The sequence below is a fragment of the Musca autumnalis genome, unplaced genomic scaffold, assembly GCF_047663935.1.
Source record: "Musca autumnalis isolate F117 unplaced genomic scaffold, ASM4766393v1 scaffold_92, whole genome shotgun sequence".
In the NCBI taxonomy this organism is placed as follows: domain Eukaryota; kingdom Metazoa; phylum Arthropoda; class Insecta; order Diptera; family Muscidae; genus Musca; species Musca autumnalis.
The window spans coordinates 242190-266439 of NW_027412453.1; the positions used below are offsets into that span (position 1 = coordinate 242190).

The 24250-nt window shown below is 29.8% G+C and overlaps 9 non-coding genes across 9 annotated transcripts; all 9 read right to left on the reverse strand.

Moving 5' to 3' along the window:
- Positions 1-662: 662 nt before the first annotated feature.
- Positions 663-781, reverse strand: LOC141388391 (5S ribosomal RNA). The gene has a single exon (XR_012408874.1). It is a non-coding gene; the product is annotated as a 5S ribosomal RNA (ribosomal RNA).
- A 684-nt stretch (positions 782-1465) lies between these two features.
- Positions 1466-1584, reverse strand: LOC141388392 (5S ribosomal RNA). The gene has a single exon (XR_012408875.1). It is a non-coding gene; the product is annotated as a 5S ribosomal RNA (ribosomal RNA).
- Positions 1585-2267: 683 nt separating this feature from the next.
- On the reverse strand, positions 2268-2386 carry LOC141388393 (5S ribosomal RNA). Its single transcript, XR_012408876.1, has one exon. It is a non-coding gene; the product is annotated as a 5S ribosomal RNA (ribosomal RNA).
- A 1442-nt stretch (positions 2387-3828) lies between these two features.
- On the reverse strand, positions 3829-3947 carry LOC141388394 (5S ribosomal RNA). Its single transcript, XR_012408877.1, has one exon. It is a non-coding gene; the product is annotated as a 5S ribosomal RNA (ribosomal RNA).
- A 15509-nt stretch (positions 3948-19456) lies between these two features.
- LOC141388395 (5S ribosomal RNA) lies at positions 19457-19575 on the reverse strand. Its single transcript, XR_012408878.1, has one exon. It is a non-coding gene; the product is annotated as a 5S ribosomal RNA (ribosomal RNA).
- Positions 19576-20259: 684 nt separating this feature from the next.
- Positions 20260-20378, reverse strand: LOC141388396 (5S ribosomal RNA). Its single transcript, XR_012408879.1, has one exon. It is a non-coding gene; the product is annotated as a 5S ribosomal RNA (ribosomal RNA).
- Positions 20379-21053: 675 nt separating this feature from the next.
- LOC141388398 (5S ribosomal RNA) lies at positions 21054-21172 on the reverse strand. The gene has a single exon (XR_012408881.1). It is a non-coding gene; the product is annotated as a 5S ribosomal RNA (ribosomal RNA).
- A 684-nt stretch (positions 21173-21856) lies between these two features.
- LOC141388399 (5S ribosomal RNA) lies at positions 21857-21975 on the reverse strand. The gene has a single exon (XR_012408882.1). It is a non-coding gene; the product is annotated as a 5S ribosomal RNA (ribosomal RNA).
- A 681-nt stretch (positions 21976-22656) lies between these two features.
- LOC141388400 (5S ribosomal RNA) lies at positions 22657-22775 on the reverse strand. The gene has a single exon (XR_012408883.1). It is a non-coding gene; the product is annotated as a 5S ribosomal RNA (ribosomal RNA).
- Between the last annotated feature and the right edge of the window lie 1475 nt (positions 22776-24250).

Genomic DNA, 24250 nt, shown 5'->3' on the forward strand with positions numbered 1-24250 from the left:
TTCATATGGCCATTGATTTCATTGCTTGTGTGTTTAAGACAATTTCGTTTACTTATTGCACACAAACACACAAACGAACAAGAAGTTTTATTTTCGTTTTATAAAGGAAAATGTTGACTGTTTCCTTTAGTTATTAGTGAACATAACCAGTATGTATTAATTTGGCATCAAAAAATCTAACAAAAATTGTAGTTTTTTTAATAAATGTTAAAATTTATTAAATTTTGCTAAAAATAAATGTATTTTGGGAAAATTTGGCTCCCTAAAATACCTTTTTTGGAAATTAAGACAAATTTTTTAAAGAAATTTACAATAAAAATTCTTGTTTTTTAATAAATGTTAAAATTTCTTAAATATTGTTAAAAATAAATGCATTTTGCGAAAATTTGCCTCCTTAAATTACCTTTTTTGAGAAACGAAACAAATTTATAAAGAATTTTACTTTTGTTTTACAAAGGAAATCATAGACTTTTGTATCTAGCTACATACAACTGAGCATAATCAATAGCGAATGTTTTACATTTACCTTAAAATAATAAGCAGTTGAGTTTTTTATTTTGGCTCTATTTCGGTTAAAAATGAAGATATCGACTTCATTCTTTTTTTATTTAATAGAGAAAAATAAAAAAGAAAATAAAATGAAATAAAAAAATTTTGGACAATGCCAACAACACGCGGTGTTCCCAAGCGGTCCCCCATCTAAGTACTAACCGCGCCCGACGCTGCTTAATTTCGGTGATCGGACGAGAACCGATGTACTCAGCGTGGTATGGTCGTTGGCGAAGAAACATAGTTTATTTTGTTTCATATGGCCATTGATTTCATTGCTTGTGTGTTTAAGACAATTTCGTTTACTTATTGCACACAAACACACAAACGAACAAGAAGTTTTATTTTCGTTTTATAAAGGAAAATGTTGACTGTTTCCTTTAGTTATTAGTGAACATAACCAGTATGTATTAATTTGGCATCAAAAAATCTAACAAAAATTGTAGTTTTTTTAATAAATGTTAAAATTTATTAAATTTTGCTAAAAATAAATGTATTTTGGGAAAATTTGGCTCCCTAAAATACCTTTTTTGGAAATTAAGACAAATTTTTTAAAGAAATTTACAATAAAAATTCTTGTTTTTTAATAAATGTTAAAATTTCTTAAATATTGTTAAAAATAAATGCATTTTGCGAAAATTTGCCTCCTTAAATTACCTTTTTTGAGAAACGAAACAAATTTATAAAGAATTTTACTTTTGTTTTACAAAGGAAATCATAGACTTTTGTATCTAGCTACATACAACTGAGCATAATCAATAGCGAATGTTTTACATTTACCTTAAAATAATAAGCAGTTGAGTTTTTTATTTTGGCTCTATTTCGGTTAAAAATGAAGATATCGACTTCATTCTTTTTTTATTTAATAGAGAAAAATAAAAAAGAAAATAAAATGAAATAAAAAAATTTTGGACAATGCCAACAACACGCGGTGTTCCCAAGCGGTCCCCCATCTAAGTACTAACCGCGCCCGACGCTGCTTAATTTCGGTGATCGGACGAGAACCGATGTACTCAGCGTGGTATGGTCGTTGGCGAAGAAACATAGTTTATTTTGTTTCATATGGCCATTGATTTCATTGCTTGTGTGTTTAAGACAATTTCGTTTACTTATTGCACACAAACACACAAACGAACAAGAAGTTTTATTTTCGTTTTATAAAGGAAAATGTTGACTGTTTCCTTTAGTTATTAGTGAACATAACCAGTATGTATTAATTTGGCATCAAAAAATCTAACAAAAATTGTAGTTTTTTTAATAAATGTTAAAATTTATTAAATTTTGCTAAAAATAAATGTATTTTGGGAAAATTTGGCTCCCTAAAATACCTTTTTTGGAAATTAAGACAAATTTTTTAAAGAAATTTACAATAAAAATTCTTGTTTTTTAATAAATGTTAAAATTTCTTAATTATTGTTAAAAATAAATGCATTTTGCGAAAATTTGCCTCCTTAAATTACCTTTTTTGAGAAACGAAACAAATTTATAAAGAATTTTACTTTTGTTTTACAAAGGAAATCATAGACTTTTGTATCTAGCTACATACAACTGAGCATAATCAATAGCGAATGTTTTACATTTACCTTAAATAACAAGCAGTTGAGTTTTTTATTTTGGCTCTATTTCGGTTAAAAATAAAGATATCGACTTCATTCTTTTTTTATTTAATAGAGAAAAATAAAAAAGAAAATAATATGAAATAAAAAAATTTTGGACAATGCCAACAACACGCGGTGTTCCCAAGCGGTCCCCCATCTAAGTACTAACCGCGCCCGACGCTGCTTAATTTCGGTGATCGGACGAGAACCGATGTACTCAGCGTGGTATGGTCGTTGGCGAAGAAACATAGTTTATTTTGCTTCATATGGCCATTGATTTCATTGCTTGTGTGTTTAAGACAATTTCGTTTACTTATTGCACACAAACACACAAACGAACAAGAAGTTTTATTTTCGTTTTATAAAGGAAAATGTTGACTGTTTCCTTTAGTTATTAGTGAACATAACCAGTATGTATTAATTTGGCATCAAAAAATCTAACAAAAATTGTAGTTTTTTTTAATAAATGTTAAAATTTATTAAATATTGCTAAAAATAAATGTATTTTGGGAAAATTTGGCTCCTTAAATTACCTTTTGGGAAATTAAGAGAATTTTTTTAAAGAATTTTACAATAAAAATTCTTGTTTTTTAATAAATGTTAAAATTTCTTAAATATTGTTAAAAATAAATGCATTTTGCGAAAATTTGCCTCCTTAAATTAACTTTTTTGAGAAACGAAACAAATTTATAAAGAATTTTACTTTTGTTTTACAAAGGAAATCATACACGCAGAGAAAAAATATTTTTCGCTTTTGTTGGAACAAAAATATATGTTTTGGTTCCAAAAATGTATTTGTTTTGTTCAAACATTGTAATCCAAATCCAAAAATACCATCTTTTGTTCCAAACATAGAAAACAAAAACAACTTTCGAATTTCCGCAATATTGTTAAAATCGTTAACAATACCGATTGTAGGAACTATCATAATCTAATTTTGTTTACAAAAAGTATTGTCAATACAGAAAACCAGCCCAGAAATTTTTGATTTGAGTGCATATACTTCTCATATACACTTTTCGCATAACTTGGATATAAATGTCGCGTATAATATTGCAATCATTGATGAACACAATACATGGTTTGCTGCATTGGCTGACAACAAAGACAAACAAAAAGCCACAAGAACCCACCACAACATAAGGAATAATTAAACACCATAACAAACATGAAAAGGAAAGAAGAATGAAACAAAACAGAAACAAATAAAAACAAGAGTCTCACAAGTACATACACACAAAAACAAAGGTAAAGGCAGCATGTCATACAAACACACCACAACTCACCAAAATTGTTTTTTCAACACGGCATCGAATAGCGAGAGAAGAGAAACAAATTTTCGAAGAAAAGAGAGAAATATTGTTCAGTTGACACAAACTATTTTTGGATTTACAATACTACATGAGGAATCCAACAATATGTTAACAATACATATTTTGCTCTTGGAATATTGTTGGATCAAACATATTTTTTTCTCTGCGTGTAGACTTTTGTATCTAGCTACATACAACTGAGCATAATCAATAGCGAATGTTTTACATTTACCTTAAAATAATAAGCAGTTGAGTTTTTTATTTTGGCTCTATTTCGGTTAAAAATGAAGATATCGACTTCATTCTTTTTTTATTTAATAGAGAAAAATAAAAAAGAAAATAAAATGAAATAAAAAAATTTTGGACAATGCCAACAACACGCGGTGTTCCCAAGCGGTCCCCCATCTAAGTACTAACCGCGCCCGACGCTGCTTAATTTCGGTGATCGGACGAGAACCGATGTACTCAGCGTGGTATGGTCGTTGGCGAAGAAACATAGTTTATTTTGTTTCATATGGCCATTGATTTCATTGCTTGTGTGGTAGTACAACTACCGAAGAAAAAATTAATGGAAAAGACAAAAAACTTCGTAAAAGAAGAAAAGGAAAAAATGGAAGTGATAGTGACATTGATAATGAAATAATTAAACTAAGAAATTTAGTTCAAGAAATATCTAAAGATCGTGAACTCTTTAAAGCTCGTATTTTAGAGCTAGAAGAAGAAATAAAAACATTAAAACAAGGTACACAGAAAGTGTGTGAAAATGAAAAAAGTGATTTGGCTGCCGAGGCAAGCAGTGGCCTCGGTATGGCGATTACCAACAAACCAAAAATAAAAGCCAGACGGAATGTTAAAGTCGTGGCAGTGAATTATGCAGGAAATGTAGAAGGAAGTGACAAAAATGTGGCAGTTACGGAAGAAATCAATCCAGAAAATGAAGTGGAGATGCCAGAAACTGGAATTAACAACGAAATAATGATTGAAGGACAAAATAGAGACAATCAAACAACATCACAAACTAATCCAACAATGGAAAAACCAGGTAAGGCCAGCCCGCCACCAGCATTTAAAATTTACAATACAGATGTAAAAGAATTAACTAACAAAATTATTGGTTTGTTAGGACATAAACTATTTACAGTTGATTGTGTTAATAAGAATATGTTAACACTACACCTATCAAAATGTGAGGAACATACACAAGTTAAAAAACTGTTAGTAGAACAAAAGTATAAATTTTACACTTACTCATTAAAAGATGAAAAACCAATTACATTATTAATAAAAAGATTGTCGGGTAATTATACTGAGGACGACATTAAAGAATATTATAAAGATTCGGACATGAATATAAATATAATAAATGTTAAAAAAATAGGATATAATAGATTTATAATACAATTATCAAGAGATAGTGATATAAGAGCCTTTAAAAGGCAAAAATATATCTTTCAATGTGGAGTACGCATAAAAAATTATAAGCGTCAAGACTTAATCCAATGCACAAAGTGCCAGCGCTTTGGGCATGTTTGGAGAAATTGTAATATGGACTACAGGTGCGTTAAATGTGGGCAGTCCCATGGACCCCAGAATTGCAAAATTCCTTCCAAGGAAGAAAATAACAAAGAATACATATCAACCGACCCAAATACAGGTCAAATAATAAAACAAATAGGGCAACCTATCTTTTGCATTAATTGCAACCAAAATGGTCACGTGGCTAGTGACAAAAAATGCCCAACAAGGGCAAAAATACTAGAAAGACTTCAGGAAAAACGAAATGGACATATTCCAATAACTAAAAATAAGGCTCCCGTCTATAATGCCAACTTACCATTCTCAGATGTGGCAAAACCTAGCCAAACATTAACTGCAAAAAAACCACCCTTAGCAGTGACTGATAACAAGGCAATGACCCTTGAAATGTTTAACAACGACTGTATAAAATACATAGGCAAAGATATGCTAACAGTCTTTAAAAGAATTGATGAATATGCAAAAATGAGAAATTCTCTAAAATCAGATGAAGAAAAAACCCAAGCCCTTTTTGGGCTACTATTAAATCTACGTCTCAATGACTAAATTAAAGATTATTTTTATAAATGTGAATTCTATTGTGTCACGACACAAAAGACATTACTTGCAATTATTCATAAAAAAACATAATCCAGATGTTGTTTTATTAGCAGAGCATAAATTATCTAGTAGACATAAATTTGAAATAAAACACTATACGACTTTCAGGCAAGATAGAATGGGTGGCCGAGGTGGTGGAACTGCGATTTTAACAAAAGACTGGATCAAGGCAGAGCGTATACAGGCCAATTTAGGAGAAATTGAAGGGATAGCTGTAGTACTGAAATGCATTCAAAATGACATGGTAATCATGTCGTTATATAAAAAACCCAATGAAAACCTTTGTGAATCAGATTTAGAGAATATTACAAATATAATAGGTAACAGAGAAGCTGTGATTGGAGCGGATTTTAACGCTAAACATCCATTATGGGGAGGCAGCAGCACAAATGTTAGTGGAAGAGTATTGTGTGATTGGCTAGATACGTCACCAAATTTACTTATAAGACCTACAACAGAACCTACGAGGTGCTGTTCTACTACTAAATCATTCATAGACGTATTTATTACGTCCACAAATGTCGGAATATTGGCATCTGACCCAACTAGAGGAGTTGAAACTTTAGATTATAACTCAGATCATAGGGCAATAGTGATAAATATTGTGTCCAATAGATTAGAAACTAGAGAAAAACGAGAATTGTTCGATTTTAAAAGCTTTAATAGAAATAACTTTAATACCTTATTAGAAAATCAAAAACATAAATTATGTTTACCAACAAATAGAAATGTGTCTATACAGGAAATAGATAATGAGGTTTATACACTGACAGAAATTATAAATGAAGCCATGGAAAATAGCATGAAGAAATTTCATCCAAGATGTGGAATGATGGCAGAACTTCCGCCGGATATTTTAGATCTCATAAAACAAAAGAAAAATATTAGAAGAAGAAGATTCAGGGTATCAGATCAAGATGAATATAAAACTCTCAGTTCCATTTTGCAAAGAATGGATAAAATTATTCAGGAGAAAATAAAATTATTTGAGGAAAACTATTATTCAAATAAACTCCAGCAAATTAAATGCAATGGAGATATGTATAAGGAAATTAAAAAATTTTGCACAGTGGGTCGCAGAAAAATAACGGATCTGAAAAATGAGCAAAACGAAATAGTTTTCAATAACAAAGATAAGGCTGATTTAATCGCAAAAGAATATATTAAAATCCAAAATAGCCTAGATATACCTAATGAAAGTAACAGGGAAGATAGACACTTACCTATATACAATTTCAATAATGATAATCTGGCAGATGGGACTTGCAATGATAGATCGAGTATAAAACTAATTACAGCTGATGATATAGGTTCTGCATTACATAGGCTAAATAATAAAAAAAGTTGTGGAGATGACCTTATTCCTAACTTTATATTAAAAAGAATTAACAATAACCTTTGGGATGAGAAGGCCCAGGCTATTTTTGGGTTGTTGTTAGACCTTCGTTTAAATGATTAAATTAAAGATAATATTTGTTAATGTAAATTCGATAGTGTCTCGCCATAAGAGGCACTATCTAAATATTTTCATAAAAGAGCACAATCCAGATATTCTCTTGTTAGCTGAACATAGGCTAGCAAGCAGACATACTTTACATATACACAACTACACTGTATTTAGACAGGACAGGGAGGGTGGCCGTGGAGGCGGTACTGCGGTACTTGTAAAAAATTGGATCAAGGCTGAACGAGTTGAAGCAAATTTGGGGGAAATTGAGGGTACTGTTGTTGAACTAAAAGGGCAGTATAACAACCTTATAGTTATGTCATTATATAAAAAGCCTCAAGTAAATATTAAAGAAATTGATCTTAATAAATTAGGAAATATAATTGGTAATAAGCAAGTTGTAATAGGAGCGGATATGAATGCAAAGCAACCCTTATGGGGTGGAAATGATACAAATACAAGTGGGAGGGTACTAGCAGATTGGCTTGATATATCCCCATATTTAATTATTAGACCAACAAATGGGCCAACTAGAAGCCAGCTAAATGCACATACGTATATTGATATTTTTATCACCTCCACAAACATGGGGGTGCTTGCTTCTGATCCAACAAAATGTGTGAATACACTAGACTACAATTCTGACCATAGGGCCATACAAATTATTATCAACTCTGAAAAAATTGAAAAAAGAAGAGATGAGGAATTTTATGATTTCAATACTTTTAATAAAGATATATTCAACAATACCATTAATCTGCATAAAAGTAGACTAAAACTTCCAATCAACAGAAATGCTTCAATTCAAGAAATTGATGATGAAGTTGAAACTTTAACAAATATCATAAGTACTGCTATGAATGATAGCTTAAAGAAGTTCAAACCGAAACATGGGATGATGGTACCACTACCTCAGGATATATTAGATTTAATCAAGCAAAAAAAGACCTTGAGAAGAAGAAGGTATAGGATACAGGATATAAATGAATATACTACACTTACTTCAATTCTCAAAAGATTAGATAAAATAATACAGGAAAAAATTAAGGTTTTTGAAGAAAATTATTATGAAAATAAACTGAAAAACATAACATGTGACGGTGACATGTATAAAAAAGTTAAAAGATTCTGCTCAGTTAAGCGCACGAAAATAACCAACCTTAAAAATGATCAAAATTGTATAGTTTACAATAATACTGATAAGGCAAACATAATTGCAGATCATTATTCCAATATTCAGGAAAATTTAAATTACACAGCTTCTGAAAATGTAATTATTGAACCAAAAATTACATTTTCTAATGAAATCAAGGCTGATGGTAGTTGCACCGAAAATGAACACATTAGACTAATAAAACCTGAAGATATAGGGTATGCATTGCATAATTTAAAAAATAAAAAGAGTAGTGGGGAAGACTGTATTCCAAATTTTATATTAAAAAAAATCGACAATAGGTTATGGAAAGAAATTGCTATATTATTTAACCAATGTATTAACTTAGGATATTTTCCTAAAAAATGGAAACATGCCAAGGTAATACCGGTCTTAAAGCCAGGGAAAGATCCTACATCCCCAAGTGGATACAGACCAATTTCCTTATTATCAAATATAGGAAAATTATTTGAAATTTTTATATGTGACAGAATTAAGACACATATTGTTGAAAACAACATATTAAAAGACTTTCAGTTCGGTTTCCGAAACAAACTTTCGACAACACATGCTCTCCTTGCTTTATCGAACCAGGTAGTCAGTGGTCTTAACAGACGTAGTGCCACCATAGCAGTAAGCTTGGATTTTGAACAAGCATTTGATACTGTATGGCAGAAGGGTATAATAGAAAAAATGGTAACTAAATATAACTTTGACAGATCATTAGTTAAATTAATAGACAATTATCTTCAAGATAGAACATTTGCTGTAAATGTAGAAGAAGCTTTTTCCAATAAAAAAAATATAAGAGCAGGAGTCCCGCAGGGTTCAGTCCTTGGTCCAATTTTATATAACTTATATTTGGCAGACCTCCCTCAGCCTGACAATGGAATGTTAGTATTAACCTTTGCAGATGACATTCTAATTGCGGCCACCCATCCCAGGTCAAGAAATGCACAACAACAACTTAATGAATACTTAGTAATATTAAATAATTATTTCAAACAATGGAAATTAAAATTAAACATAAATAAATGTAAGTCCATTATAATAAAAGGAAAAAAGACAAATCTCTACAAAAACTGCAGAAAATTTAAACCAAAAATTAAAATAGATGGCAACACAATAGAAAATGTGTATGAGTTAAAATATCTTGGATTGGTCATTGAAGAAAATTTTACATTTAATAAACATGTGGAATATGTACTTAAAAAAGCTAAGGGTGCTCTCCAAAAATTGTTTTTAGTACTTAGCCCAAAAAGAGGTTTGTCCCAAAATATAAAAATGTGCTTATACAAACAGTTAATAAGACCAATAATAGCCTACGCATTTCCAATATGGTATGGCATATCCTCCTATAGAATGGAAAAAATTCGAATATTTGAGAGAAAAATTTTGGCAAATTGTCTAAATATGAAAACAGTAAGAAATGAAAATGGAACATATACGGCACCATCAATAAAAAATATATACAATAGTAGCAAATTATTTAGAATTGATAAATTTATGATGAACATTGGACTGAAATTCATTGAAGGTTGCATTAACCATAGTAATACATTAATACAAAAAGGAATAATAAACGAAGAAACATTTATAAATTATATGCAAAATGATTGTTACTTATCACCCATGTGTATAATACATCTAAAAAATCATAACCTTATTTTTAACGAAAATGAAAAAATTGTATTTTATAACAGGAAATATAAAACTTACAACGTTGATGACTTAGTCTATAGCGTTGAACAATATTAAAAATATCTATATATTACTGTAAATATTGTAAATATGTAAATAGTAGTTTGTAAGTATTTTTTGTTCTTTTACCTCACTGAATTATTTTACTTTTATTATTTTCATGTTGTAGTTTTAAAAATATTAAAAGATAAGCAAGTTTTATCCCTTTCTTGCAATTACCTAAAAATAACTGATTTGACAAAGTCAAAAATTAAAACATAAATGGGCTGGCCTTTACCAAATTTTAAAACATAAATTTTATATTCCTAGAAAAAGATTAATATCTGTTAGGAAAAATTAATACTTAAGATTTAGACTGTAAGTCTTATTTGTAAATGAAATATTTGGGAAAATAAATATCAATCAATATGCTAACAGTGATTCTGTGTTGAAGTGTCAAAGAGAAAGCATCAAGTGTTAAGCTAATAAGAATAAAAAGACTTTTGTGTAAAAGTGGCAGTGTTTTGCGACTCAAAACTAAGTGCTACAAATATGGATTTTTGTGTTTTTTATAAAGAAGAATAAGACTTAAGTAGAAGAGATAAAATTTTGTTTACTAGGGCAAGGCATTATTGCCTTAGACCCGCATAAAAAGAACTTTAAAATGGATAGTGAGTTTTACTCTGATCATGGTAGCACAGCTACCGAAGAAAATACTAACAACAAAGATAAAAAACTCCGAAAAAGGAGAAAAGGAAAAAATGGCAGTGGTAGTGACACAGACCAAGAAATGACAAAATTAAAAAACTTGTTAAGTGAACTTTCTAAAGATCTTGAACTATTTAAAGCTCGTGTTTTTGAGCTTGAAAATGAGAATAAACTATTAAAAGAAAAAACACTAAAAGTGTGTGAAAATAATGAAGTGCCAAAGGGTGATTGTGCTACCGAGACAAGCAGGGGCCTCGGTATGGCGATAAACAATAAACCTAAACTTAAAGCCAAAAGAAGTGTTAAGGTCATAGGTGTGACTGATACATCAGTACCAAATAAGGAAAACATGGCATTCGCTGAAGAGGCTGTAATGCAAGATGAAGACAATAACATGTCGGTTGCCGAAGAACCATGTAACGAGGAAAAAATATCATCACAAACATTGGAAAACAACAATGAAAAAACATCATCTCAAACAAGCACAACATTGGAAAAAACAGGTAAGGCTAGCCCACCACCAGTGTTGAAAATTTACAATGCAAATGTTAAAGAAATAACAAATAAGATAAATAATTTGTTAGGTCATAAATGTTATACTATGGATGTAATAAATAAAAACATGATAATTATGAAAATGTCAAAAAATGAGGACCATTCTAAGGTTAAAGCTTTTTTGCAGGAACAAAACTATAATTTTTATACATATTCTCTTAAAGAAGAAAAACCAATAACTTTAGTTATTAAAAGACTGTCAGGAAATTATGATGAGGAAGACTTAAAACTGTATTTTGCAGAATCAGAAATGAAAATAAATGTCTTAAATGTCAGAAAAATAAATGGAAATAGGTTCATAGTTCAACTATCCAGAGATAGTGACATCAAAGCCTTTAAAAGGCAAAGATACATATTTCAATGCGGAATACGCATTGTAAAATATAAACGTGAGGGCATTATTCAATGCACAAAATGTCAGAGATTCGGCCATGTCTGGGCAAATTGCCACATGCCATTTAGATGTGTCAAATGTGGTGAGTCACATGGACCAAAAAACTGTAAAATTCCTCCCAAGGAACAAAATAACAAAGAATTTATTACAACTGATACCGATACTGGAAAAATTATAAAGCAAATAGGAATACCCGTTTTCTGCATTAACTGTAAATTAGCTGGCCACGTGGCAAGTGACAAAAAATGCCCAACACGGGCAAAAATAGCCGAAAGGCTAGCTGAAAAAAGATCTTATGAAATTTCACGAAGTGAAAAGGCACCTAATTTCAATGCCAATTTATCATTTTCTAGAGTAACAAACCCCACTCAAGTTGCTCCTGCTAACAATAATATCCTATATAATTCGCCATCATTTGAAATATTCAATAATGATTGTAAAAAATATGTCGGTACAGACATGATGCAAGCATTGACAAAAATTAATGAGTACGCCAAAAATCGTAACTCTTTAAAAACAGACGAAGAAAGGGCTCATGCCATAATATCACTACTCTTAGACTTGCGTCTAAATGGGTAGATTAAAGATTATTTTCATAAATGCAAATTCTATAGTGGCTCGTCATAAGAGACACTATTTACACCTGTTTATAAACAAACATAATCCTGATATACTGTTAATTGCAGAGCATAAGCTCTCTCCAATCCATAAATTAGAAATAAAAAATTATAATATATTTAGAAATGACAGAGTGAGTGGTCGTGGGGGAGGAACGGCTGTGCTTGTGAAGGACTGGATAGGGGCGGAAGAAGTCCGTGCCAATTTGGATGTGTTAGAAGGGACTATTGTAGAAATAAAAAGTCATAATAATAATATGATAATTATGTCGCTATACCAAAAACCAAGCGAAACTATCAGGGAAATCGATCTCATAACTATTGGCAACATTATTGGGAATAAAGAAGCCGTTATTGGGGCAGACCTTAATGCCAAACATCCACTCTGGGGAGGTAACAAGACAAATAAAAGTGGTAGAGTCCTCTGTGACTTTCTTGATACCTCACCAAATATTGTAATTAGACCTACGAATGGCCCAACGAGAAGCACTTTCAATACCCATTCATTTATTGATATTTTTATAACTTCCTCAAACATAGGAATTTCATCTTCAGATCCAACCAATAGTGTAGAAACATTAGATTATAATTCAGACCATAAAGCAATAATGATTAATATACAAACTGGTACCCTTGAAAGGAGATTAAAAGAAGAATTTTATGACTTCAAAAGTTTCAATAAGAATAATTTTAACAACCATTTAAATAATGAAATAGATAGACTTTGTCTACCAATAGACAGAAACGCTACTATAGCTGAAATAGATAAAGAGGTAGATATAATGACAGAAATAATTTCTGATGCAATGGAGGTCAGTATGAACAAATTTTCACCTAAGTATGGTACGTTAGTTCAACTTCCTCAGGAAATTATTCAACTAATAAAGCAAAAAAAGACTATAAGAAGAAGAAGATTCAGAATTCAAGACCAAGATGTCTATAATTCATTGAGCGCCACCTTAAAACTAGCTGATAAAATTATTCAGGAAAAGATTAAAATATTTGAAGAATCATATTATTCACAAAAACTAGCTAATATTAAGTGCAATAGCAATATGTTCAGAGAAATTAAAAAATTTTGCGGTATAAAAAGAGCAAAAATATCTGTAATAAAAAATGACCAAGGTCTAAACTATACTAGTGAAAAAGATAAAGCTGAAATTATAGCTGAGGAATATTCTAAATTGCAAACTAGTATCAATGTAACACCTAATAATACCTTAAGGGATGACAATGTGCACTTTCATAATTTTAGTAGAAACATTACAGCTGACGGATTGCTGGGTAACAGTACTGTAGATGGAATAAGGTTAATAAAACCAAATGACATAGGCTCTGTACTTAAAACACTTAAAGGTAAGAAAAGTAGTGGGGAGGATGGAATACCCAATTTTATTCTTAAAAATATAGATAGAAGATTCTGGCACAAAATAGCCATACTATTTAACCATTGTCTAAATAAAGGATATTTCCCTAAAAAATGGAAATATGCAAAAATTATCCCTATTTTAAAACCTGGCAAGGACCCCACTTCCGCTTTAAACTATAGGCCAATCTCGCTTCTCGCTAACCTGGGCAAGCTTTTAGAAATATTCATGTTGGAGTTTATAAACGAACATATTGAAAACAACGAAATTCTAAGGGATTTCCAATTCGGATTCAGGAAAAAATTATCAACAACTCAAGCTTTGTTAGCCTTATCCAATAAAGTTGCCAATGGGTTAAATAACCGAAGTGCCACAATAGCGGTAAGCCTAGACTTTGAAAAGGCATTTGATACCGTGTGGCACTCCGGACTGATAGAAAAAATGTCAGAAAAATTTGGATTTAATGAATCTATAGTTAGAATAATTACAAATTATTTAGAAAATAGATCATTTTCAGTATTTGTTGAAAATGAAAAGTCATTAGCACACCCAATAAAAGCAGGAGTTCCACAAGGCTCGGTCCTTGGTCCGGTCCTCTACAATTTGTATCTCGCAGACCTTCCTCAGCCAGAAAATGACTTACTGGTTCTTACTTTTGCAGATGATATCCTCATAGCGGCCACTCACTCTAGAGCTAAATTTGCGCAGAATTCTTTAAAAGAGTACCTTATGGTACTTAATAATTACTTTAACAAATGGAAACTTACACTCAATATAAACAAGTGCAAGTCTATAATTATAAAAGGAAAAAAGTCAACTCTTTATAAGAATGGTCGAATGTTTGCACCTTCTCTAAGTATAAATGGACAATTAATAGAAAATGTAACAGAATTGAAATACTTAGGAGTCATAATTGACGAAAAATTTTCTTTCATAAAACATGTTGACTACATTTTGAGGAAATCAAAAGCTAGTCTTCATATCATAAAAAATGTTATTAACCGAAAAAATGGACTAAGTAGTCACATAAAACTTTGCATATATAAACAACTAATACGTCCTATATTAACATACGCATTTCCCATTTGGTTTGGCATTTCGTCTCGCCAAATGGAAAGAATACGCATCTTCGAAAGGAGGATGCTTTCATACTGCCTTGGAATGAAAACTATAAGAACTCCAGATGGTAGATACTTATCTCCATCTAGAAAGGTACTATACGAAAACAGTAAGCTCATTAGAATAGACAATTTCATGATAAAATCAGCCTTAAAATTAATAGATGGATGCATAAACCATGATAACGAACTGTTACAAAGTGGTATCATAAGTGAAGACACTTTTTTAAGATACTTAGAAAATGATGGACATTTGTCACCAATGTGCCTACCTCACCTAAATAACCATGATATGTTATTTGATAGCAATGGAAAAATAAAATTTTATAATAGAAGGTATGGAACTTTCAATTTTGAAGATCTTGTGTATAGCACAGAACAATACTAAATTATCTTCTAATTAATCAACCTTGTATATAGTGTAAAAAGTAGTTATAAGTTTTTTTTTTGTTTTACTTTTATTTATGTAAATAGTAGTTATAAGTTTTCTCCTGTCTTGAATTGGTATATTATTTTAGTTTAGAAAGAAAATACAAAATGCATAGCAAGTTTTTATTCCATTTTCTTGCAAAATCTAATAATTAAATGAATGACAAAGTCAAAATTAAAATCAAAAATGTCAAATGGGCTGGCCTTACCTCTATCTTTTAAACATAAAATTTTATATTCCTAGAAAAAGAATTCATTCTGTTAGGATAAGTTACCATAATAATTTTTAGTCTCTAAGAGAACATTGTAAAAGAAATTAATTGGAAATAAATAAACTAAACTAAAATATGCTAACAGTCTTTAAAAGAATTGATGAATATGCAAAAATGAGAAATTCTCTAAAATCAGATGAAGAAAAAACCCAAGCCCTTTTTGGGCTACTATTAAATCTACGTCTCAATGACTAAATTAAAGATTATTTTTATAAATGTGAATTCTATTGTGTCACGACACAAAAGACATTACTTGCAATTATTCATAAAAAAACATAATCCAGATGTTGTTTTATTAGCAGAGCATAAATTATCTAGTAGACATAAATTTGAAATAAAACACTATACGACTTTCAGGCAAGATAGAATGGGTGGCCGAGGTGGTGGAACTGCGATTTTAACAAAAGACTGGATCAAGGCAGAGCGTATACAGGCCAATTTAGGAGAAATTGAAGGGATAGCTGTAGTACTGAAGTGCATTCAAAATGACATGGTAATCATGTCGTTATATAAAAAACCCAATGAAAACCTTTGTGAATCAGATTTAGAGAATATTACAAATATAATAGGTAACAGAGAAGCTGTGATTGGAGCGGATTTTAACGCTAAACATCCATTATGGGGAGGCAACAGCACAAATGTTAGTGGAAGAGTATTGTGTGATTGGCTAGATACGTCACCAAATTTACTTATAAGACCTACAACAGAACCTAGGAGGTTCTACTACTAAATTATTCATAGACGTATTTATTACGTCCACAAATGTCGGAATATTGGCATCTGACCCAACTAGAGGAGTTGAAACTTTAGATTATAACTCAGATCATAGGGCAATAGTGATAAATATTGTGTCCAATAGATTAGAAACTAGAGAAAAACGAGAATTGTTCGATTTTAAAAGCTTTAATAGAAATAACTTTAATACCTTATTAGAAAATCAAAAACATAAATTATGTTTACCAACAAATAGAAATGTGTCTATACAGGAAATAGATAATGAGGTTGATACACTGACAGAAATTATAAATGAAGCCATGGAAAATAGCATGAAGAAATTTCATCCAAGATGTGGAATGATGGCAGAACTTCCGCCGGATATTTTAGATCTCATAAAACAAAAGAAAAATATTAGAAGAAGAAGATTCAGGGTATCAGATCAAGATGAATATAAAACTCTCAGTTCCATTTTGCAAAGAATGGATAAAATTATTCAGGAGAAAATAAAATTATTTGAGGAAAACTATTATTCAAATAAACTCCAGCAAATTAAATGCAATGGAGATATGTATAAGGAAATTAAAAAATTTTGCACAGTGGGTCGCAGAAAAATAACGGATCTGAAAAATGAGCAAAACGAAATAGTCTTCAATAACAAAGATAAGGCTGATTTAATCGCAAAAGAATATATTAAAATCCAAAATAGCCTAGATATACCTAATGAAAGTAACAGGGAAGATAGACACTTACCTATATATAATTTCAATAATGATAATCTGGCAGATGGGACTTGCAATGATAGATCGAGTATAAAACTAATTACAGCTGATGATATAGGTTCTGCATTACATAGGCTAAATAATAAAAAAAGTTGTGGAGATGACCTTATTCCTAACTTTATATTAAAAAGAATTAACAATAACCTTTGGGATCGAATAGCAATTATTTTCAATCATTGCTACAATATAGGATATTTCCCTAGAAAATGGAAAAGCGCCAAAGTCATTCCCATTCTAAAACCTGGTAAAGACCCAACGGCTGCTATTAATTACAGACCTGTTTCCTTGTTATCCAATATAGGAAAGCTTTTTGAAATATTTATATTAAAAAAAATTAATGATCATATTGAAAGTAATAGCATATTGGGAGATTTCCAATTTGGTTTTAGAAAACAACTATCAACCACGCATGCCTTACTGGCATTTGCAAATAAAGTCTCCAATGGCTTCAACAACAGGAGCGCCACGATTGCAGTCAGCCTTGACTTTGAAAAGGCGTTCGACACAGTGTGGCAAATGGGGATTATTAAAAAAATGCACGAAAATTATAGATTTGATAATTCTCTAATTAGATTAGTGCAAAATTATTTAATGGACAGATCATTTTCAGTATCAGTAGAGAATGAAAAATCTGGTCTACAAAGAATAAGAGCAGGAGTACCACAGGGCTCGGTCCTTGGTCCAGTATTGTACAACTTGTACCTTGCAGACATACCACAACCTGAACATGGTCAATTAATATTGACATATGCAGATGACATACTAATCGCGGCCACCCATCCTAAGGCAAAATTAGCTCAAACACAAATAAATGAATATCTGGCAATACTTGGAGATTATTTAAAAAAATGGAAATTAAAATTAAATATATCAAAATGTAAGTCCATTATCATAAAAGGAAAAAAGGGTAGGCTATATAAAAATGGCAGGAAATTTAAACCATCAATTAAAATTAATAATCAGACAATTGAAAACGTTCCAGAATTAAAGTATCTGGGGGTAGTTTTCCAAGAAAATTTCTCATTTCATAAGCATATAAGCTATATTTTACGAAAGGCAAAGACAGGACTAAATAAAATATTAAGTGTATTAAATCGCAAAAGAGGACTGAGTTCCCATATAAAAATGTGTATGTATAAACAACTTATAAGACCAATTGTTACATATGCCTTCCCCATTTGGTTTGATATATCATCGAGGCAAATGGAGAAGGTAAGAATATTTGAAAGGAAGATGCTAGCGTTTTGCCTAAATTTGAAAACGAAAAGACTAGAAGACGGTAGATATAAATCACCATCAAGAAAAGAAATTTACAACACCAGTAAAACTAAAAGAATAGATAAATTCATGGTGGAATTAGGCTTAAAATTAATAGAAAACAGTATAACACACAATAATAGCATTATAAGAAACGGAATCATAGAAGAAGAGACATTTATAAGATACTTCAGAAATGATGGTCATCTCTCTCCGATGTGCCTAATACATCTAAATAACCATAATTTACTTTTTAATGAAGAAAATAAAATTGTATTCTATAATAGAAGATACGCTACATATAATATACAGGATTTTGTATATAGCATTGTACAATTTTAATAATCTTAAAATAAACTTGTAAATAGTGTAAATAGTAGATTAAGTTTGTTTTGTAATTGAATTGAATTTTTATGGTTTTTGTTTCGTATATTATTAGTTATTAGTTTATATTTAGTAGTTTAAGTCAACATATATTAAAAAACAATTGTAAAACAAGTTTTTCCCCTTTTCTTGTTAGAAATTAACAACTAAAAATATTGACAGAGTCAAATTTAAATTATATGGATAGGTGGGCTGGCCTTCCACATACTTATTATTAAAATATTATATTCTTAGAAAAAGTTTAATACTGTTAAGAAAAAGCTCATAGAGTTAAGAAATAGATATAAGATAACCTTTGTAAAAAATGAATTGGGAAATAAATGAAATCTTGAAATCTTGAAATTGCTTGTGTGTTTAAGACAATTTCGTTTACTTATTGCACACAAACACACAAACGAACAAGAAGTTTTATTTTCGTTTTATAAAGGAAAATGTTGACTGTTTCCTTTAGTTATTAGTGAACATAACCAGTATGTATTAATTTGGCATCAAAAAATCTAACAAAAATTGTAGTTTTTTTAATAAATGTTAAAATTTATTAAATTTTGCTAAAAATAAATGTATTTTGGGAAAATTTGGCTCCCTAAAATACCTTTTTTGGAAATTAAGACAAATTTTTTAAAGAAATTTACAATAAAAATTCTTGTTTTTTAATAAATGTTAAAATTTCTTAAATATTGTTAAAAATAAATGCATTTTGCGAAAATTTGCCTCCTTAAATTACCTTTTTTGAGAAACGAAACAAATTTATAAAGAATTTTACTTTTGTTTTACAAAGGAAATCATAGACTTTTGTATCTAGCTACATACAACTGAGCATAATCAATAGCGAATGTTTTACATTTACCTTAAAATAATAAGCAGTTGAGTTTTTTATTTTGGCTCTATTTCGGTTAAAAATGAAGATATCGACTTCATTCTTTTTTTATTTAATAGAGAAAAATAAAAAAGAAAATAAAATGAAATAAAAAAATTTTGGACAATGCCAACAACACGCGGTGTTCCCAAGCGGTCCCCCATCTAAGTACTAACCGCGCCCGACGCTGCTTAATTTCGGTGATCGGACGAGAACCGATGTACTCAGCGTGGTATGGTCGTTGGCGAAGAAACATAGTTTATTTTGTTTCATATGGCCATTGATTTCATTGCTTGTGTGTTTAAGACAATTTCGTTTACTTATTGCACACAAACACACAAACGAACAAGAAGTTTTATTTTCGTTTTATAAAGGAAAATGTTGACTGTTTCCTTTAGTTATTAGTGAACATAACCAGTATGTATTAATTTGGCATCAAAAAATCTAACAAAAATTGTAGTTTTTTTAATAAATGTTAAAATTTATTAAATTTTGCTAAAAATAAATGTATTTTGGGAAAATTTGGCTCCCTAAAATACCTTTTTTGGAAATTAAGACAAATTTTTTAAAGAAATTTACAATAAAAATTCTTGTTTTTTAATAAATGTTAAAATTTCTTAAATATTGTTAAAAATAAATGCATTTTGCGAAAATTTGCCTCCTTAAATTACCTTTTTTGAGAAACGAAACAAATTTATAAAGAATTTTACTTTTGTTTTACAAAGGAAATCATAGACTTTTGTATCTAGCTACATACAACTGAGCATAATCAATAGCGAATGTTTTACATTTACCTTAAAATAATAAGCAGTTGAGTTTTTTATTTTGGCTCTATTTCGGTTAAAAATGAAGATATCGACTTCATTCTTTTTTTATTTAATAGAGAAAAATAAAAAAGAAAATAAAATGAAATAAAAAAATTTTGGACAATGCCAACAACACGCGGTGTTCCCAAGCGGTCCCCCATCTAAGTACTAACCGCGCCCGACGCTGCTTAATTTCGGTGATCGGACGAGAACCGATGTACTCAGCGTGGTATGGTCGTTGGCGAAGAAACATAGTTTATTTTGGCCATTGATTTCATTGCTTGTGTGTTTAAGACAATTTCGTTTACTTATTGCACACAAACACACAAACGAACAAGAAGTTTTATTTTCGTTTTATAAAGGAAAATGTTGACTGTTTCCTTTAGTTATTAGTGAACATAACCAGTATGTATTAATTTGGCATCAAAAAATCTAACAAAAATTGTAGTTTTTTTAATAAATGTTAAAATATATTAAATTTTGCTAAAAATAAATGTATTTTGGGAAAATTTGGCTCCCTAAAATACCTTTTTTGGAAATTAAGACAAATTTTTTAAAGAAATTTACAATAAAAATTCTTGTTTTTTAATAAATGTTAAAATTTCTTAAATATTGTTAAAAATAAATGCATTTTGCGAAAATTTGCCTCCTTAAATTACCTTTTTTGAGAAACGAAACAAATTTATAAAGAATTTTACTTTTGTTTTACAAAGGAAATCATAGACTTTTGTATCTAGCTACATACAACTGAGCATAATCAATAGCGAATGTTTTACATTTACCTTAAAATAATAAGCAGTTGAGTTTTTTATTTTGGCTCTATTTCGGTTAAAAATGAAGATATCGACTTCATTCTTTTTTTATTTAATAGAGAAAAATAAAAAAGAAAATAAAATGAAATAAAACAATTTTGGACAATGCCAACAACACGCGGTGTTCCCAAGCGGTCCCCCATCTAAGTACTAACCGCGCCCGACGCTGCTTAATTTCGGTGATCGGACGAGAACCGATGTACTCAGCGTGGTATGGTCGTTGGCGAAGAAACATAGTTTATTTTGTTTCATATGGCCATTGATTTCATTGCTTGTGTGTTTAAGACAATTTCGTTTACTTATTGCACACAAACACACAAACGAACAAGAAGTTTTATTTTCGTTTTATAAAGGAAAATGTTGACTGTTTCCTTTAGTTATTAGTGAACATAACCAGTATGTATTAATTTGGCATCAAAAAATCTAACAAAAATTGTAGTTTTTTTAATAAATGTTAAAATTTATTAAATTTTGCTAAAAATAAATGTATTTTGGGAAAATTTGGCTCCCTAAAATACCTTTTTTGGAAATTAAGACAAATTTTTTAAAGAAATTTACAATAAAAATTCTTGTTTTTTAATAAATGTTAAAATTTCTTAAATATTGTTAAAAATAAATGCATTTTGCGAAAATTTGCCTCCTTAAATTACCTTTTTTGAGAAACGAAACAAATTTATAAAGAATTTTACTTTTGTTTTACAAAGGAAATCATAGACTTTTGTATCTAGCTACATACAACTGAGCATAATCAATAGCGAATGTTTTACATTTACCTTAAAATAATAAGCAGTTGAGTTTTTTATTTTGGCTCTATTTCGGTTAAAAATGAAGATATCGACTTCATTCTTTTTTTATTTAATAGAGAAAAATAAAAAAGAAAATAAAATGAAATAAAAAAATTTTGGACAATGCCAACAACACGCGGTGTTCCCAAGCGGTCCCCCATCTAAGTACTAACCGCGCCCGACGCTGCTTAATTTCGGTGATCGGACGAGAACCGATGTACTCAGCGTGGTATGGTCGTTGGCGAAGAAACATAGTTTATTTTGTTTCATATGGCCATTGATTTCATTGCTTGTGTGTTTAAGACAATTTCGTTTACTTATTGCACACAAACACACAAACGAACAAGAAGTTTTATTTTCGTTTTATAAAGGAAAATGTTGACTGTTTCCTTTAGTTATTAGTGAACATAACCAGTATGTATTAATTTGGCATCAAAAAATCTAACAAAAATTGTAGTTTTTTTTAATAAATGTTAAAATTTATTAAATTTTGCTAAAAATAAATGTATTTTGGGAAAATTTGGCTCCCTAAAATACCTTTTTTGGAAATTAAGACAAATTTTTTAAAGAAATTTACAATAAAAATTCTTGTTTTTTAATAAATGTTATTCTTAAATATTGTTAAAAATAAATGCATTTTGCGAAAATTTGCCTCCTTAAATTACCTTTTTTGAGAAACGAAACAAATTTATAAAGAATTTTACTTTTGTTTTACAAAGGAAATCATAGACTTTTGTATCTAGCTACATACAACTGAGCATAATCAATAGCGAATGTTTTACATTTACCTTAAAATAATAAGCAGTTGAGTTTTTTATTTTGGCTCTATTTCGGTTAAAAATGAAGATATCGACTTCATTCTTTTTTTATTTAATAGAGAAAAATAAAAAAGAAAATAAAATGAAATAAAAAAATTTTGGACAATGCCAACAACACGCGGTGTTCCCAAGCGGTCCCCCATCTAAGTACTAACCGCGCCCGACGCTGCTTAATTTCGGTGATCGGACGAGAACCGATGTACTCAGCGTGGTATGGTCGTTGGCGAAGAAACATAGTTTATTTTGTTTCATATGGCCATTGATTTCATTGCTTGTGTGTTTAAGACAATTTCGTTTACTTATTGCACACAAACACACAAACGAACAAGAAGTTTTATTTTCGTTTTATAAAGGAAAATGTTGACTGTTTCCTTTAGTTATTAGTGAACATAACCAGTATGTATTAATTTGGCATCAAAAAATCTAACAAAAATTGTAGTTTTTTTAATAAATGTTAAAATTTATTAATAAATGTATTTTGGGAAAATTTGGCTCCCTAAAATACCTTTTTTGGAAATTAAGACAAATTTTTTAAAGAAATTTACAATAAAAATTCTTGTTTTTTAATAAATGTTAAAATTTCTTAAATATTGTTAAAAATAAATGCATTTTGCGAAAATTTGCCTCCTTAAATTACCTTTTTTGAGAAACGAAACAAATTTATAAAGAATTTTACTTTTGTTTTACAAAGGAAATCATAGACTTTTGTATCTAGCTACATACAACTGAGCATAATCAATAGCGAATGTTTTACATTTACCTTAAAATAATAAGCAGTTGAGTTTTTTATTTTGGCTCTATTTCGGTTAAAAATGAAGATATCGACTTAATTTTTAGTTTAGTTTATTTATTTCCAATTAATTTCTTTTACAATGTTCTCTTAGAGACTAAAAATTATTATGGTAACTTATCCTAACAGAATGAATTCTTTTTCTAGGAATATAAAATTTTATGTTTAAAAGATAGAGGTAAGGCCAGCCCATTTGACATTTTTGATTTTAATTTTGACTTTGTCATTCATTTAATTATTAGATTTTGCAAGAAAATGGAATAAAAACTTGCTATGCATTTTGTATTTTCTTTCTAAACTAAAATAATATACCAATTCAAGACAGGAGAAAACTCATAACTACTATTTACATAAATAAAAGTAAAACAAAAAAAAAACTTATAACTACTTTTTACACTATATACAAGGTTGATTAATTAGAAGATAATTTAGTATTGTTCTGTGCTATACACAAGATCTTCAAAATTGAAAGTTCCATACCTTCTATTATAAAATTTTATTTTTCCATTGCTATCAAATAACATATCATGGTTATTTAGGTGAGGTAGGCACATTGGTGACAAATGTCCATCATTTTCTAAGTATCTTAAAAAAGTGTCTTCACTTATGATACCACTTTGTAACAGTTCGTTATCATGGTTTATGCATCCATCTATTAATTTTAAGGCTGATTTTATCATGAAATTGTCTATTCTAATGAGCTTACTGTTTTCGTATAGTACCTTTCTAGATGGAGATAAGTATCTACCATCTGGAGTTCTTATAGTTTTCATTCCAAGGCAGTATGAAAGCATCCTCCTTTCGAAGATGCGTATTCTTTCCATTTGGCGAGACGAAATGCCAAACCAAATGGGAAATGCGTATGTTAATATAGGACGTATTAGTTGTTTATATATGCAAAGTTTTATGT